We start from the raw sequence: 18,674 nt of genomic DNA, 5'->3' as shown, positions 1-18,674 counted from the left end.
AAAGCCCAACTCCTGCGGGGAACGGGGGACGCGGTCCCAGCCTCAACTCACAAGCAGCCCCACTGATGGGAGGCACGTTTTCCGGTGCAACCCCACACAATCTCCCGCTGATTTAGGAAGCCCCATATCAGCCCTCGGCCCCGTGGAGTCGAGTCTCTTTCTGACCGAGCGACCGGCTGCTTTCTGAACATCAAGGAACAGAAACCTGAGCTGCCCAATAGGCACATGTCTTAAAAATAGGGAGCCCACCATGTGACGCATCACTTCACAGAACGCAGGCAGTGACAGAGCAAAGCACGTGTTCCCTGTATTTTGAAACGTGGACACACGACACTAAGGAACAGCAAACAAGTCAGGAAAAGGGGGGGGGGGGGGACAAAAACAGCGACTCCCCCCTCCAATCACACACTGGTCCTGCTTTGTATTCTCCATCCATGAGCTTGCTTATAGCCACATGGAAAGCAGCCACGCCAGCCAACCGCGGCCCGGCTTCCTCTGTTTTCCATTCCTTGGAGCAATTTCTAGGCTCATAATCAAAGCTATGCCAGCGATGAAGACAAATCACCCACGGTTAAGTTTTTAGCAGGGAGTGCTTGGCGCTGCGCAATTCAGAAGACATTTAGTAAAGTTGCCAAAGAAAGAGGAACTTGGGGGCCCTTCCGCAATGCTGCCGCAACAGCTGAGGAGCTGCTTTTCTGTGGGTTCAAGCCACGCACAGCTCTAACACTTAAAGGCCTGCAGCCACTCGGAGGGGGGCAGTGGCTGGGCTCGGACGGTGATCTGACTAGGTGGCTGACTGCACCCACTTGACTTTAGCATTACGGCAGCACCACAGGATGCAGGGGCAGCACTAATTCAAATCCTGGGGAAGGCACCCAAGGGCAAAGTGCATCTCCGGGGTGGGGGAGCACACGGAAAGGCCTTCTCTTCCAAGTATCCGTAGGGTCCACCAACGGTGGCAGAGAGATGCTTACCTGGGAGGCGCCTGCCCACCTGCCTTCCTTTGGTGCCACCTAGGAAGGATGGAGCCATGGAAAAGTGGTTCTGATCACACAGCTGCCCCAAAGCAGCCTGTGTTCTCAAGGCCCTTGTAAGGAATTTTAAAGCATTCCCACAAAGGCAACTCCGGAAACAGGAACCAATGGCCAATACACCTTTAAGTTGCCATTCCTGAAGTAAGCCCGTAAGCTCAAATGTTTCAAGACGGAAATCGAAAGTTTGGATGCACCGTCTGGTTAGGGTAGGAAGGACCTTCTGCTTCACACTAGCCATTATTCGCCTCGCACGATAAGGGGATCTGGGGTTTATTACCCAGTTTGTACCAGGGAGGGTCCCTCTTCACAAAGGAGCGCAAGGGCTGGTGCAAAACGTAAGGAAGACACACCCAACTATACAGCGCACATTCTAAGGGGAACTAATCTCAGATACAGCTGATGGGAAAACGGAAGAAAAACCCCCGTGTAAAAACATTTAAACAGGTAACACACAGAGAGAGAAAACACATACCTAAAAACGATTTTTAAACAATCACCCAAAGAATAGTCCAAGACATGATTAAAACACATTCTACGCTGCCAAATGCCTGGGAGAAAAGGGGCAGTTTTTACCTGGCGTGGAAAGGAAGTCAGTGTTGACACCAGGTGGCCCTCATTGGAGAGATAATTCCATAATTGGGGGGGGGGGGGGACACCACCGAGAAGGCCCTCTCTCTTATGACTTACGAATGCTGTAAGCTGTTGATGCATGTGAATATATTAGTTATAACCTTTTATACATGTTTACAGATTGTTAGGAGTGTTTTAAATCATTAATAATGTTTTGCAATGATATTTCAATTACAGCCCTGAGGAGGGAAAGACCTTTCCGAAATGCGTTGGGCATAATAACAAGTATTTTCTCTTCTGTTCTGGAAAAACTTTTAACAACTGATGCCCTCTTTGCCCTGCATTTACAAATCCATTCTGGAACAAGGCTTCTAGGCTCTGCAACTCATGTCAGAATGCAAAAAGTTTCCCAGAAATGCCTGGTTCAACCAACGACACTGAAATGTCAAACATGACCACCGCTGCTGACGAGCTCATCTTGTCACATTATGGCACGATCATTGTAGGGGACGTATTCTGTTCCGCTGGGGCCTCCCTTATCCAGCCCGCAGCCTCTGTGTTGCAGCCAGCAAGAGGGAACGGTAGAGGCCGCATTAGTACACCAGGCTAGCAATCTAGTTTTACAACTTAGTAACTGAAAAACACTCCAATCATGATGCAAGAATATACATGTCCTTTATTACCAGGTTATTTTAGACTCCACTTTCTCGCTTAAAATAAAACTCAACCAAAACATGTGTGCTCCCAACAGCCACTGGGACCAGGCCATAACGCAGCAGAGAGAGAGAGAGAGGTGCTCAAGCCATACTGACTTCAGCAGGATTCAAGCAAGCTTTATACGGAGGCACAAGGCTTACATTCTGGAGGCATCTTTTCGATTCAAATGGGTGTAGGCAACTTCTACGCATTCCAACGCAATCTGATCATCAAGTATATCAATTTACAGCATTCGTAAGCCGTAAGTGCTATCTCCAGTATTCGAGGCAGTAAGCCTGTGTGCCCCAGTTGCTGGGGAACATGGGTGGGAGGGTGCTGTTGCACCGTGTCCTGCTTGTTCATCCCTGGCCGATGGCTGGTTGGCCCCTGTGTGAACAGAGTGCTGGACTAGATGGACCCTGGGTCTGATCCAGCAGGGCTCTTCTGATGTTCTTATACTGCATAATTAGAAATTAAGAGTTAAGCCCCACTATCAAAAAAGCAGGATTTTTTTTCTAAATAGCAATAACAACGTTTTAGCTAATCTAGCTAACAGACGAAGACCAGAGATGCCCATGTAAAGAAGAACTCGTGGTGGGATCAGAACATATAATCTGGCTATCTCCAAAGAACATGGGTTAAAACCTGGCCCTCATAATACAAGATGCTCTAGGAAACCAAGGAACAGATGAGTTGTTAACTGGAAAAGGCTTTAGTCCTAGGAAACTCTGTCAGAGGATGTTCAGATCATACCGGCATTTAAAGCTGGGGTGAAACCCCTCGGGGGCTTCTTAAAAACCTGGCTGCAGTGGGGGGGGGTGATTTATTGAGGGGGGAGTTAACAATCAGGTTTGGAAAAGTCCCCTCCTGGAACCCACTGAGGCTTTCCAAAAGCCTCAACGAAGCACGGGCCAAACAGCCTGATCAGCAAGAAGGCACAGGAGCTGGCAGGCCGGATTGGGACCACCTGAGGGCGGAGGCTCCCTGTTCCGGATTGAACGAATGCAGAGCCTTCACCCGAAACACTCCAAGCTTAAGCAGTGATTGTGACGCCATTTCTGTCCCTTTGCAGTCCAAGGTTTTGTCGAAACTGAGACGCTGCTGCACGTGGAGCTGGGAACTCTTTGCCAGCCCTGTGGCTTAAATTAACCTGCGTGAAATCTCACTGCCCAAATGCTCTGCTCCAGAAGAGTCCTCTTAATTCATTCCACAGCCTCTGCGAACGTATCAACCGTTGCATAAGATGAAAACAACGGACTCTTGAATTGCATGTGCCCAGGCGAAAAGAGCAGCTCTGTACGGCATTGCTTTGCCCCAATCTGGCGCTCAGTGCTCTGTCCTGAATTAATGCTCCCTGCTTATATGTTTCTAGTAGTTCAGACTCTCAAATGAGCAACGGCAAAATCTGGTTCTTTAGTAACTTTACTATTTCATACAAGGGGGTCCGCTGCTGACACTTGTAAGAAGCAGCTTACGATGAGGCATGTGGGGCGAAGGCGTTGCTTAAAGCAAGCGCACGTGAAACAGGGCTTGCCATAACAGACATTTTAAATTCCCTTTCAGGGATTTATATCCTCTCTATTATAGTGACAGTAAGACCGTCAGCCCAACTGCACAATCCAGGACTGGGCACAAGGTAATTCGCTTCTATCCCCTTGGATTCTAGCAGAAGCAGCACCTTGTGAAACGTGGGCAATTCTCCTCACGAGTGATCACGCCTAATCGCTAAATACCTGCTTACCATAAAAGATCAAACTGCGTCCTGGCTATGTTTATTAATTAGGCGCACAGGCAATTAATGTTTAAGCAGATGGATGGCACGAACATCTTTGCCCCAGCATCGCTCCGTACTTGCTAGCTCACCAGAAATAGCAGGGGGGAAAGGGCCAACTGAACACATGAGCAAAGCCACACAGCTTTCATTGTGGGAATCAACCATGCAACTGACACCATTATCTGAAGTGATGTTGTATCCACTGGATGTCAGCTACAGAACCAAGTAGCGTCAGCCTTGGATTACGGCATCCCACCAGCAGCAGGCATACCCGAACGAGCGGCTAAAACAGCCTGCCCCAACCTGGTGCCCTCCGGATGACTTGAACCACTTCATCATCCACCATCAGTGTAGTAGCCATTGGCCAGGCTGGCTGTGGGTGATGGGAGTTGTAGTCCAAGGGCACCAAGTGGAGGAAGGCTGTTCTGGCAGAACGGTTGCTTGTGATAAAATAGTTCAAAGTAGTGTCATCGCTTGAGGCCCCGGGATGGGGAGAGGCTTAAAAAAAACCTGTAAAGAAAGACAAAGGTTTTCAAGCCCACCGCACCCCTATGCTGGGCAGGCACATGGTTTCCAACAGAAGCTACTTAAAATCAGCACCTTTCCACCATGGAGGGGTTTGGTATTGACCAGGACAGCCCGTGCCTTGCACAATCGCCCAAATGCCCATTTAGGAGCAGCCTTTCCTTTTCAGCACCACACAGGAATATGAATGGAATAGACACACACACACACCAACGCCTGCTACATCTGTGCAACATTCATTCCAAAAATGCCACTGTAGCTGCTGAACTAGAGTACTAACAATCGGAGTAGGGAGCAAGGCAGAGAAACTGGGAGCATTAACAAAAGCTCAGGGCCTGAAAGACGCCTTTGTCTCTCTGGTCAATGCCAGCCTTTTGAATGGCTGAGCAGAGCCGAAAGAGAATGGGGGAGGGGAGGGGAAGGGAGGGGGGAGACCAAGGGGGCTGGCTCTTCAGGGGACATCTCCTCGGCTGCCAAGCTGCAGGACAGAAAGGGACTCTTGCATGAGCACCACACAGCCTTCCAAACAGGCAGAAATGCAGGCATTGTCCGTCCGCAAGCCCAGCCTGAAAGGAAGAGCACGCTCTGCTCCGGGTCCACTCAGAAACTGACATTCCAGGAACTGAACATCCCCTCCCCGCCAAGCAACCAGCCACAAAGCCCAAGGTAAGGGAAGCAGCTGACAGGAAACATGCATACAGTCCTTACCAGTTGACCTTTTCTTCACACCAGGAAGTGTTTTGCGCTCCAGCCCCCTTCTGGGTGGATTATTAAAACATTCTCGGCCGCACGCACAGCGCCAGCACCTGAGAGTTAAACACCGCTTAAAAGCAAAGTGCAATGTAAACACAGCCTAATTCTGACATAATGCTTTAAACAACTAAACATGAAAGGGTCCACAAGCGTCACCACATAGAAACAGAGCTGTTCTTTCCAGCTAAAGGATATGGCTACAAAACAGATGCCCAAAGCGACACAGAAGTCCGATTTGTTCCCGTTAGACTTCACACCCAAGGGTGCCCATTAAGAGCAAGGCCCACGCAATTATATGGGTGTCTACAACCAAGAGAGGCATAACTGCACACTGCTAAATGTATGAGCACATCTCGCTACTTCCTTTCATTCTTTCACTGCCAACACTTTCAGTTAGGAGGAAGCAAGGAACTCGGAAGTAACCAGCCTGTTGCCGTCTTGGGCTTTAACATGAAGGAACACACAGAGCCGCTTACGAACAGGACTGGCACTCTCTTCGAGCCATGGCTCGGCACTCTGCACCGCAGCTCCCAGGATCTATTATTGTGTCAGGTTCTAAGGGAGACTTTTCAAAAGTTCATCAGTCCGGTAACATCTGAAACACTGCGCTCTGAGAAGAGCCAGAATCAGGGCATGAAACAGTAACCATGGGACCTGCAAAACTTCAGGTATAATCCACGGTACCATTACATTGTCTACAGTACAATGGCATTCGAAATGCTCCCCTTCCTTTCAAGCAACCTTTTCAAGCGACCTTATTTTCTTATTTTGCAAACAGTAATCAGATCCCTTATTTTGGCCTTCCTGTTTAACCCAGGAATCGCTTAGAAAGAGCGGAGCAATGGCCATGCTGCCTTCCGCACCTTCGCTGTTTCAGCTTTCATGAAATGTTCCGGGTTAACTGAAAGTGGAAATGACAAGCATGTGACTCGCACGCTCTGCTCATCCCCACAGTTCCTGAGCTAAACAACCCAGAATTACCCTGCAACAAATCATGAGCAAAAATACAACCCAATTATTGCTCCTGCGACATGCAAACCGGGTCTATGCCTTCCCATGGGAGCAAATGAAGTTCTAAAACAGTGACAAATCAAAAAGGAAGGTGGAAACTTGGTCAGATCAAAACAATGAGCAATCACCTGAGAAATATTAAGCTGCCTTTACCACCATTTCCTTGGAAGAAAGCAGTGTATAAATCAAACAATTAATTAACTTTTAGGAAGCAAATGCAAGCTGTGTTCCGAAGAGCACAAATGCAAGAACTCTGGACGAGCAAGTTTGTGTTAAATACCAAAAGCAGATCGGGGAAAAGAAGAGACGAGAGAGACAACTGCAACAGGTAAGGCATGCAAGCAATTAGTAAAATAAATAAACAGCAAAAGGCAGTAGTGGCCACTGCGGTCATCAAGGCAGGTGCAGACTTGATTCTGAGAGACAGAGACCTTAGCTAGACCTAAGGATTGTCCCAGGCAAATGGAGGGGTCGCCCCTGCCTGCTCCCGGGATCCCCTGTGTGCCAATTTGGGTGCACAGGGACGATCCCGGGATATAGGCCTGGTCTAGCTATGGCCAGAGAGAAAATTCACCTGAAAATGAAGACACTAAACACACCACGCCTCTCATTAGATTTGTTTCCATGACTGTACCCAGGTATTTTATAATTTATGGCGTGTTGTCTGAACGGGGCCATTGTTGTGATGCGGGCACCAAAGTGAGGGGGACTGTTGGGATGTTTCTTTTGGAAAGCACACACGCACACCCCGCAGCAGGAGAAGAGCGTTCCTCGCAAGGGCCGAAGGCTCTGCTGGTCACACAGAGGTGTGGAAACTGCCTGTGCCACAGAGGTGGATTTCCATCTGTTCTCAGGTAGAGGGGAAGAGGGGAGGGGGGGGCAGGTTGGTCTGGGTCACCTCGGCAAAATTAGTTCCTGTCTCTTCACTCTTCTCTCCCTCCTTCTCTGCCCCTTGATCCCGCTCCTTTAACAACACAAATGTCGTCCGAGCCTTGGCCATTTAACAATCCCGGCTTCCTGGCTCTCCCTTCCCCTTTCTGCATCCCCGTTCCTACTCCCTTCAGAGGCCGAGACAGTAAGCACCAGTAGCGGCTGAGATTTCTCACGTCTCTCCTCGCATCTCTGGCAGCCCCTTCCTCTTCTTGCCCTGTCTCCTATTGGCCCCGTTCAGAAGACACCTTAAACCATGGCTTTAACCGCAGTGAATAAAGCAAAAAGCCTTAGATTGTAAGCCTATGCGGCAGGGTCTTGCTATTTACTGTTTTACTCTGTACAGCACCATGTACACTGATGGTGCTATATAAATAAATAATAATAATAATAATAATAATTCTGTACAAAGCACAAGTACATAGATAAGAGAGCTGAACTAATAGCTCAGTTATGGAACCGCAGTATCCAACAAGAGAACATCCAGGACTATAACAGATAAATAAAAATCTTCGTCCTGCCAGCTTTCTTTTTTTAATAATACATTCCGCTCCAAGACAACTGAGCCCAGAGCCAGCTTACTTTCAACGAAGTGTCTGAGCATGACCTAGAGTTTGCTCAGGGTGAGCCTCTCAGGTCCTCACTGCTACAAGGGAAGAGTCCTCCCTGTCCCTTCTCAACTCTGAGTAAGTCACTAATACAAATCCTAGGAAGAATACGCCAGATCAACAGGGATCGTGCCCATAAGGAAGTGATTTCACAACCTAGCAGCTGATTACAGGATGGCCATTAAAGCTGCAATTCAAGACTCAGCTTCAGGCTATCAGTTTTCCCACGTTGTGATGCTAAACCTGGGTGCTTCTAAAAAAGTAAAACAACAACAACACCTCAATAGAAGCAATTAACACAGCAACTGTGGAAATCTGCCAGTGCTTAGAATGCTTCCTGTTTACCCATGAGCTCATCTGAAGTAGGGTGGAAGGAGAGAAAGACGGGACTCCGGAGGTTGTCCTGGCCTAGTAGTTCCATCACTAGTAAATGCAAGCAGGGAGAAAGCTTCAGGCAAAAACTCCACCAGTTGCTGTGGAACATGGGCAGGAGAGTGCTGTGGCACTCAGGTCCTCCTCGTGGCTTCCCACAGGAAGCTGGGGGGCCACTGAGGGAGCAGGATCCTGGCAGAGATGGACCCTTGGCCTGATCCAGCATCAGGGCTCTTCTGATGTTCATCTTGCAGAATTCTTGCCAGTCTTATTTGCTCTACTGCTCACTTTTAATGTCTAGCAGAGAAACACAGGAAATTCCACCCAGAATCGTCAGTTGAGAAAAGGAAAACAGGAATGCTCACGTAGCAGCTCAAGGGCTTTGGGAAAGGTTTTGAAGCTACCTGGGTGGACCGCCGCTCTCCCAGGAAAAGATTATTGGGACAATTCTGGGTGATGGATAAACAGGAAATGACTTCATCGTGTGGGACCAAAAGGCGGCGTCCTCCTCCCACCACCACTGTCCACCGCCACAATGACAGGTTGTCACCAATGGCTATGGCTGAGGAATCAGTGACATCCTGCTACAGCCTTCATCCAATTGCGATTCACTCTTGCACATACATACGCTACAGCAAAGACTGATTCCTGCAAACCCAGCGTTCATAGAATCATAGAGCAGTAGAGTCGGAAGGGGCCTATAAGGCCATCGATTCCAGCCCCCTGCTCGATGCAGGAATCCACCCTAAAGTATGCCCACATTACTAGTTCTTATCACAGCGAACTTTGTGACAAGGTATTTCTTGACCACCCTGTTAGATCAATGTTCTTTTCACTCTTTAAAGCAATTTAAAATCAAGCTTGCTAACTACCCTATCTTGAGGAGTTAAAAACACACCATTTTGCTTTTGAAGGAAGGCCTTTACTTCAGACGCCACTATGTGTGTGAGTGTGGTAAAAGAGCGAGAACTCAAAGCTTCCCAACGAGACCACAAGGCCCTGTGGTAGGACAGAAATCCCCATGTGGTTTCATTGCTCCAGTTATGGATATCTAAGACTCCTTATGAGCCTGACAAACTCCAATGTATCTTGAAAGCAGGCCAAGGCCAAGAGAAACATAGTGGTAGAATGTGTGTGTGTGTGGAGACGACGATGACCCTGAAGTTTCACTCTATCGGTTTTGCAAGGTCAAAATTAGTTCTTTCCATAAAGCTGCCGAAGCAGTTTTTGCAAGATGTGCTACTCAAGCAGCATGTGCTGGCAAAGCCTGTCCATCTCAAACAAAAACTAGTTGGCATTAATTAGATGTCCAAAGATCTCCACAAGATCGCTTGATTTAGCCACTTGTAGGATCTAGCCTTGCCAAGCAGAGGAAATGTTAACACACATAGCGCCTTCCATGAGCAGTAGGGAATGCTAACCGCCAAGCAATGAGGACTCGTTGTACAATCCACATGGGAACACCAATACCCAAAAGCGGCAACCTCACAGGCTAGAAAGTGCCTGGTCCTAGTGCATGCTGGGACTTTCTCCTGTGGAAGCGGGTTTACTTGCTGTCATTCCAAGGAGAAAGTTGCATGCTTATACAGGCGTTTAAACCAAGGAAGGGATGAAAAGGAAAAGTCTTTCTAGAAACCCTTACGGCTGCTCCATGGGTCTGTCTAAAGCAGAAACACTACTGCTATGTGGCGAAAGAATGAAAACCCAAAATCGTAAACCAACACGGAGCACTTAGGCTTAAAAGACTGAAATCTTACAACTGAGAAGACAGGATTTAGAGTGGGGGACAGATCAGGCAGCAACTGCATCAGCAAGGAACAGCTACACTCAATTCGGACATCCTGCCAAACCACAGTTAAGGAAGCTTAACTATGGCTTGGCATAATGTCGAAATTGATGAACCATAGTTACAGCCATCGCTGTGCCTCCAGAGGCTGCTGCACTACGGAGATGGGAATGAACTCATGAACTGGGAGAATGGAAACCAAAAACAGATACACAGCTCCAAGCCATGGTTTAGCAGTTACATGTTTGGACCGAAGCCCACTATCTGGGTTCTAAGCATCGGTTATTGCAGACCATGATTTGGCCACAAGTTTGGTTTTCTCCTCTACGCCCATCAGCTACCATTTTGCAGGCACAGAGCAGGCTCAAAACACAAAGTTTTACACAGAATCCAGAAGGCCATAGAAAGGAGCCATGCCTCGAACGGCCTGGAAGGAACGGGAGGAAACAACATTAGAAGCAGACATTTCACCTGTGACAATATGTCCAATACAAATCAATCACTTTATCCTTTCCACTACATGACGCATAGATGAGTAAGTCTGAGATAGGGAAGAATGAATGGCCTCGTTATGTTGATTCAACAATGATGCCACCGTAACCGTGAAGAGAGACTGAAAAATGAGGTAAAACTACAAGACACAAGCAGCTGTATTGCTCCATTAGAAATAATCCAATGCAGCAACACCCTTACTGGAAACAACTACAGGTCACAAAATAAGCGAGTAAACTTGTTCAGTGATTGGGCCAAAGCGTCACAATAACCTCATTCTTCCACATGAACCAGATGGGCAATTAAGGTCATAGAATCATCACAGAATCATCATAGAATAGCAGAGTTGGAAGGGGCCTACAACGCCATCGAGTCCAACCCCCTGCTCAATGCAGGAATCCACCTTAAAACATCCCTGAGAGGTGGTTGTCCAGCTGCCTCTTGAAGGCCTCTAGTGTGGGAGAGCCCACCACCTCCCTAGGTCATGGGTTCCATTGTCATACCGCTCTAACAGTCAAGAAGTTTTTCCTGATGTCCAGCTGGAATCTAGCTTCCTTTAACTTGAGTCCATTATTCCGTGTCCTGCACTCTGGGAGGATTGACAAGAGATCCTGGCCCTCCTCTGTGTGACAACCTTTTAAGTATTTGAAGAGCGCTATCATGTCTCCCCTCAATCTTCTCTTCTCCAGGCTAAACATGCCCAGTTCTTTCAGTCTCTCTTCATAGGGCTTTGTTTCCAGACCCCTGATCATCCTGGTTGCCCTCCTCTGAACACGCTCCAGCTTGTCTGCGTCCTTCTTGAATTGTGGAGCCCAGAACTGGACGCAATACCTTAGATGAAGCCTAACCAGGGCCGAATAGAGAGGAACCAGTACCTCACGTGATTTGGAAGCTATACTTCTATAATCTTTACCAGACTCTGTTCTCTAGGTGCCCCTGCCTTCTGAGATTAGGCGGGTGGCTACTGGAGAGAGGGCCTTCTCAGTGATGGCACCCCAAATCCTGCAATTCCTTTCCTAAGCATGTGTACACGGCACCAAGCACAATCCGTTGGTTTTCTCGAGCTTTTAATGGCATCAGACCCTGTCCTTTTATGCTAGCATTTCCTCCTGGTTCTTCTACTGGCTCCTGGTTAGTTAGTTTTACTGAACTTGCGCTGTCCTCGGCTGTTTGCGTTGTGCTGTTTTATTGTGTTATATTGTTAGAATCCACTTTGAAATTTTGATAAGGTGGGATCTGAACCTTAAAAAATAGAAATACTGAATGTGTGAAACAGAATCCATTGCACGCTGTACTGAAACAGATCTCAACAACCAACAAAGGTAATCACGGCCATTAGAAATAGCTTCCACCTACCTTCCAAGACACATTTCAAACAAGTTGAAAATTTCACCTAACTTACAGCGCATTCACCTTTGCAGAAAACGTTCAATTTTTGCCAAAACCATTATTTTTCAAGCTTCTCTCATCTTCCGCCTTCTTCATTTTCATACACCGACTGTCCGTTCCTCAGGTCCCTCTATCTGAAGGCTCTTCTGCTTGTATTACCGTTCAGAAGTTGAATCAACCCTACCTACTTCAACATTACGGCAGAAGGAGAAAGACTCTAAGCCTCAGAATCCCCAGAGCTTTTGGATGGAAATACAAGGATAAGTAGGCTGCTTATCCTAGCATAAGAAAGGAATTGCTGGCTCCTGCAAGGTAGGAACACCCCCGACAGCATAAACAAAACGAGACAGCGGAGTGTTGATGGCTCTGAAGTTCAAGGCAGCTTCACAGGGCTTTCCTTTTCCAAATCAGAGAGCTGGATTTTGAAGGAGCAAAAATTTGGGACAGTGAGTTAAAGCGAGCAAGAACAGACATAGGGGCTGGTTTGCACATCATGCTAACTCATGGTTTATTTAACCCAAAGGTTTGTTGCCCTACCCAGGGTTTGTCTGGCAGATAATCACACAAACTGTGGTTTACCTTCTCAATCCTTGGGTTGTTTCCTTTCTTCCACCTCTGCCTGCTCCCTCCCTGTACCCCAAATGCCTCTGCAGCACTGTAGTACCAGTATGTATTATTGCTCTTGCCTACCGTCTCTGTATCCTTGTGAAACAACCCATGAGCAACTCACGGTTCTAGTTTCACATATAACAATTCATGGTTTAAACAGCCCAGAGTTCACAACACAACAACGGTTTGTTATTACGGCCATTTTCACAAATACAGCAAGCCAGAACTCCATAACCCATACCATTAGTTAGCATTATGTGTGAACTAGGCCAGGTTCTGCAAGGTTAAGACATATCATTCAATAAAACCAAAACAAGTAGAACCAGCTTATCTTAGTCCCCGGTATTATTACTGCTCTGATATTTTACCAGCGCACTCTCTACTTTCTTTACTTTATTTTAACGGCTCTTGTTCTTAAAGATCTAAGCACGCTTTGTCATGCGAGATAGCACTGCATGTCCAGAGATTTCCTTACAAGAGTAAGTCATCACAAAGGGACCCGGTCTTCCTTCCTTCCAATAACACGCGCAAGGAAGGCACAACTGAGATAGGAAAAAAACAACTTAACGTATCTGGAGGCATTTTCCAGTGCAGGGTTTGCAAGCTTTCCAAAGCCAGGAAAGCAAAGCCAATGAACTACCAAGGTACAAAGGTGTTTCATTCCAAACACAAAGTGAAAAGTGTGTTCAGAAAATCCAGCAAGGAAGTTGGGCAGAAACAACCCGGCAGAGACTCCAAATGTGTGAGGCGAGGCAGCCTCCCCGCTGTAATCCTAGGCAAACCGTTCAAAACTAGACACCTTGTCCCAATTTTACTCATGGCAACCACACTTAAGAGGAGTGCTATTTACACGGCTCTTTGAAAGGAAGTCTCCATAGATTATACTCTGCCCAGAAATTCCAGAGAATTAAATCTGTACCACACCAGAACCTGAGGAGTTCTACCAATTTACAGACAAGCGAAGACGACAGGCCATTCTCCTCAGTTAGAAGTTCAGTCAAGCAAAGCAACAGATCTGACAGATGTTAAGAGTGTTTTTGACGTGCCTACCTCCATCGCCGGCTGATAAGCCACACAGAGCTGTAAAGAGAAATAAGTTCTATGTAAATATCGCACAGCTGTTAGTTTGCGCCTACAATAAAGAGAGATTCGGCTGTCATTACGAGCGGGGAAGCTGACCTCGCTGACAAAGCAAAAACAGCACTTCTGGACACCATCCATCGGCATCAATCCAGAGAATGAGCTTTTCTTCAGTTCACAAAAGTATTTAGGTATTCCCACTGGTAGCAGTTACCTCTTCACTGGTTTTCTACGGAAAACTTTTCATCTTATCCCCCACCCAAAATCCTTCTAGGCAGTAGAGGATACTGGACTGTATCAGAAAGTTAAGACACGCTGTTCCCAACCCCCTTATACGCCTTCCTTCCTTTCTTTCACGCACATCGTATTTTAAAGCGGTCCCTGTAATGTTTACTTACTAGACTCCTTGACTAACAGCAATATCAAAACACATTTCATGCAAGAATGTCTCCTTTCCTTAGGGTGTCTGTTTCGGTGTATTTAATACACCCCCCAAGTGTCTTCCCCAGAGAAAAGTGCCTAAAGGCATCACTTTCTTTTCCAAAGAACAGAGTTGGCTATCTAAAGCCCACAGCTTCAGCTTCCACCAAACAAATCCTAGCTTTATCTCAAGAGGAGATTTTTCAACAGACTCGCACCCCAGTCCTACGCCTGACTCAGAAGCAAGCCTCTCTGCGTCCAATGGGACTGTGGCTTTAATCACAGTACAAGCGCAACAGGGCACAAAAGCGACCACCAAAACAAACAACTGCACCAAAGAGCCGGATTCTGTTGTGCCAATGACAAGAACACATCCTCTGAAAAGCAAGCGGCGGCCACTGATGAAAACACCACAAGCCCACATCATGTCACCTTCAGAGTGAAGACAGGACACACCATCCCACACGGACACGCAAGCCCCCCACCTCCGGCAGGTGCAATCCCCTTTCTATCATGCCCACCACCACTTCCGGACGTGAAAGAAAAGGACCCCCGCTCTGCCCTCTCCCAAGAACAGGCAGGCAGCCCCGCCGTGGCTGGCTGGGTGGGTGGACTACACATGAGAACACTTCCCCCTCCAAGCCTGACCTCCTCAGATCCGCTTCCGGAGGCGCAGCCATGCCCAACCGGTCTCCCCTCCAAACAACTGTAGGTGCAGAACCGTCCTTTCTTGACAATGCGAAAGAGAAACCACCTCCCCGCGCCCGTAGGACGGGAGGGGGGCCACGCCACACCCACACCCACACAAAGTGCCGGCTCTTTCGGGAAGGGGGGAGAGAGGGCACAGGGGGGCAGGCAGGCATGTACGTAAGGGGCAGGACTCTCCCTTCTAACCAATACATGGGGTGGCACGTACAATAATATTTCACCCTCCCCGTATCCCACAGGGCACTGTTCGGGGTGGTGGGGGTGGTGGAGTTCAACCACCCACTATTTGAACTTAGGTTCCCCTTTCTTCAAAGAGCAACCAGCCCAGCCCCCCTCCCGAAATAACCTCTGTATACCTCTCTTTTCTTTTCCAGGTGCACCCATTCATCTTTTACAGGAAGAGAGGTGCAGCCCCCTGAAACACGTTTCCTTCCCCACACGCCCATCTTTCCATCCATCGTCCACCACCACCCCGCACCAAAGTGTGGGGTGCCCCATTCACCCTGGGTCCAGGCACAGCTCCACCTCAGGGAGAGGAGTCTCGCTTCGCGCCCGCCCTGTCTTCGTATGTGGGGTGCCCCCCTTCTCCCCCACCCCTCTTACAAGTCCACACGCGACCTCCTCCCCACAGGCTCAAGCTTGCCCCCACACTCCTGCCCGATCTGTGTTATGTTGGGGGTGCCCCTTTGCTTCCCCCCCCCCACATACACGCACGCGTCCAACGTATGCGGGGAGCCCCTTCCCTGCCGGCGTCCACACGTTCGCCAGGCGACACGCGTCAGGCGCAGCCGAGCTCCTCGGGGTGCCAAAGGATACTGCTGGGGCGGCTGGGCCTGGAGAGCCCTGATACTGGCGGGGTGAGGCGCGGGAGCAGGCACGGGCGCTGCTGCTGCTGCCGCTGCTGCTGCTGGTGCCGGCGGGGCCGCGGCGGCCGGAGGAGGAGGAGGAGGAGGCGGAGGCGCCCCGGTCGCCGGGTGGGAAGGAGCCGGGGCCGCCGCCGCCGCCGGAGCAGCAGCCGCCGCAGCGGCAGGAGGCGCCGGCCCGCCCGCTCCCACGCCGGTGCCGGTGGGGGGCGCCGCCGCCGCCGCCACGACCGCCGCCGCCGCTCCTCCTGCCGCCGCCGCCGCCGCGCCGGGCTTGAGGGCCGCCTTCTGCGGTAGGCTCATGGCCAGGCGCAGCCACCACCAGGCCGGCGGGGAGCGGTGGGGCGGCGGCGGCGGCGGCGGCGGGGGCAGCCCGGCGGGCCAGCACCCCCGGCCGGTCTCCGTGACAACGCGGCCGGCCTGCTGCTGCTGCCGCTGCCGCCGCCGCCGCTGCTCCTCCTCCTGCCCCGGCTCTCCTCCCCCTCCGCCGCCGCCGCCGCCGCCGCCTCCTCAGGCCGAGCGCCGCTCAGGCCGCGCCGCCGCTCATGGGGCCGCCTCCGCCGGCGGCTCTCGGCGCCCCTGGGCCGGGCGAAGCGGCTCCGCGGTGTGTGGCGGCGGGCGGGCGGGCGATGCCGGCGGATTCTCCTCACGGACGGAGCGGAGCATCCAACATGGCGCTGGCGGACGCCTCCAGCAGTCCGGCAGGACGACGGCGAAGACGACGAGCCGCGTTCGGGTGCTCGGCTCTTCGGGGGAGTCCGGAAGCGCTCGGCTCCTCGGACGAAGCGGCGACGGCCCTCGCGCACAGCCCCGCTCCGCTCTCGGCCGAGCTCGGGAAGCTTCGCCGGCGACGCCCGAGCGGCCTCGGGGACACCCTGGCCCGGCCGCTCTTTCTCTCCAGCGCCCCGCCCTCTCGCGCCGAGGCGCTTCGGCTGCTCGGGAAGCTTCGGGAGTCCTCCAGGTCTCGGAGGGGACTGGGCAGCCCTATAGCCCTCCCACGAGTATAAATTGCAACCCCCTGCGTTGAGGAGGAGGTTGGACTAGATGATCTCCGAGGTGCTCTACAAGCCTTATTTATTTATTTATTACATTTATATACCGCCCTATAGCCGAAGCTCTCTGAGCGATTTACAAAAGTGGTATATTTATTATCATCATCATCATTTATTTATTGATTTATTACATTTTTATACCACCCAATAGACGAAGCTCTCTGGGCGGTTCACAAAAATTAAAACCATATCATTAATTAAAACCTATCATTATGTTATCCTCCTCATCATCATAGTATTATTATTAATAATAATAATAATAATAATAATAATGCTGTTATTAAGGCACAATCCTATCCTAGGGAGGTTGTGGGCTGTCCCACACTAGAGGCCTTCAAGAGGCAGCTGGACAACCCTCTGTCAGGGATGCTTTAGGGTGGATTCCTGCATTGAGCAGGGGGTTGGACTCGATGGCCTTAGAGGCCCCTTCCAACTCTACTATTCTATGATTCTATGTTTACACAGAAAAAAGTCCTACAACTCCCAGCATGCCCCTGACTGGAATGTAGAATTAGGAATGTAGAAGAAGTTGCAAACATGGAGTAGTGGCTGTGGCTGTGGGGCCCAAAGAGACATATTGGAGTTGTGTTTCACAACCAAACTCATACAAGGGCCGTCTAACACGCCTCTCTCCATTACACCATTAAATCCAAGATCTAGAATTAGATAATTATATAACAAACAGAGCTTGCACTGGTGTTAAGTGCTGGGAGCGGTTTTGAAGGCCAAGGTGCTCCTCTTTGAGACATGTGAATAGGGGAGAGGCAGCCTCTGAGCATGGGCGGAGTGCATTTCCTTCATTGCTGAGTAATCACAACACATACTCCTGTCTGGGATTGGCTATGGTCCGAAACATTTGGAGAGAGTTAATTTGCATGCCCTGACGCCTCCTCCAAATTAAGGAGAGCCGCCGAGGGTGCCTTACACACATACACCCCCAAATCATGACCTCTGGCATGCCACCATTAAGGGTGGGTAAATGATGGATCCCCTGGGGATTCTCGCTCCAACGTTTAGAGACTGTGCGCATTTAACCATCTCAATTGCATAGGGATGCAATCCTATTTATGCAATAGGAATACTGTCAGGGTAACTAACGGACACAGGTTGCTTCATGCCATGATTACCAAAGAGCAGCGCAGGCAAGATAACGGGAGAAGCGAGCATTTCGAGGAATTTCTTGCTTACCCTGACCTCTAGCGGTTTGCTACAGCAAGAAGCCCTTGAGTCTGGGAAAGGGTTTGCAATTTTGCTGCCATCTGGCTATCACAGCTGCATAGCAGGAGGTACCTTCACTTCTAAAAAGGGATATGCACCACCAGACAGAAATCCAAAACGCTCAGGAAAAATACAGGTTACTCCGAAAGACTGGCTCCCTCCTCCCAGATACGTGGAGCAAGCAACGATTACATGGTAGCAAGAGAAGCATCTCTGCATGCACTCAGAGGCACTCTCGTTCCTTTCTTACTTTCCCCAACACACGTGGTGTGCATACACTATACACAGGGGTCTATATGGTTGATGGTAAAAACCCTAACCCTCCCCACCTGAGAGATGCTTACGATGGGGAAAAGAAGAGAACCTTTCACCCCACAACACCCTCGGTCTGTTGGACAGCTCTCAACGATTACGAAACTTTCCTATTGTGAGTTTCCGTGAGGCCGATGAACCAGATATCCAAAACCTTGGGTACCACCATCTCCTGATGAATGCAGCAACCGGGCTGGACAGGAGAGGATCCGCATAGGTGTAATATGCTGGTGAAGAGCTGCTCCCATTACCAACCTGGCTGCCGTTCTACCCTTTCAGTCATCCAGTGGCAAGACCTCTTTTGAGGATACTCAAAATCCACCTTTTTAAAGCAACTGCAATAAGCCAGAAATGTTCCAAAGGGCCGCAGAGTTGTTTGGCAGGACGAAGAATTATTTTAGTCAAGTTCCCTTAAATCGAATCTCTCCACTCTGCATTGCTGGCCAGGTTCTTCCATGGACCTCAGATGAGA

At 49.6% G+C, this 18,674-nt stretch overlaps 1 protein-coding gene across 4 annotated transcripts in view; it reads right to left on the bottom strand.

Annotated features, from left to right (window-relative positions):
* The window catches only part of EIF4G3 (eukaryotic translation initiation factor 4 gamma 3), a 67,567-nt gene extending 51,895 nt beyond the window's left edge, over nucleotides 1-15,672 (bottom strand). For all 4 annotated transcript variants that reach the window (XM_063145268.1, XM_063145269.1, XM_063145270.1 and 1 more), the window contains exon 1: nucleotides 15,574-15,672. The gene's annotated coding sequence lies outside the window, so the exon portion shown is untranslated. The remainder of the gene's footprint in view (nucleotides 1-15,573) is intronic.
* Nucleotides 15,673-18,674: the final 3,002 nt, after the last annotated feature.

This window comes from Elgaria multicarinata, chromosome 20, assembly GCF_023053635.1.
Source record: "Elgaria multicarinata webbii isolate HBS135686 ecotype San Diego chromosome 20, rElgMul1.1.pri, whole genome shotgun sequence".
NCBI classification, from domain to species: domain Eukaryota; kingdom Metazoa; phylum Chordata; class Lepidosauria; order Squamata; family Anguidae; genus Elgaria; species Elgaria multicarinata.
This window is presented reverse-complemented; position numbering and strand designations above follow the sequence as displayed.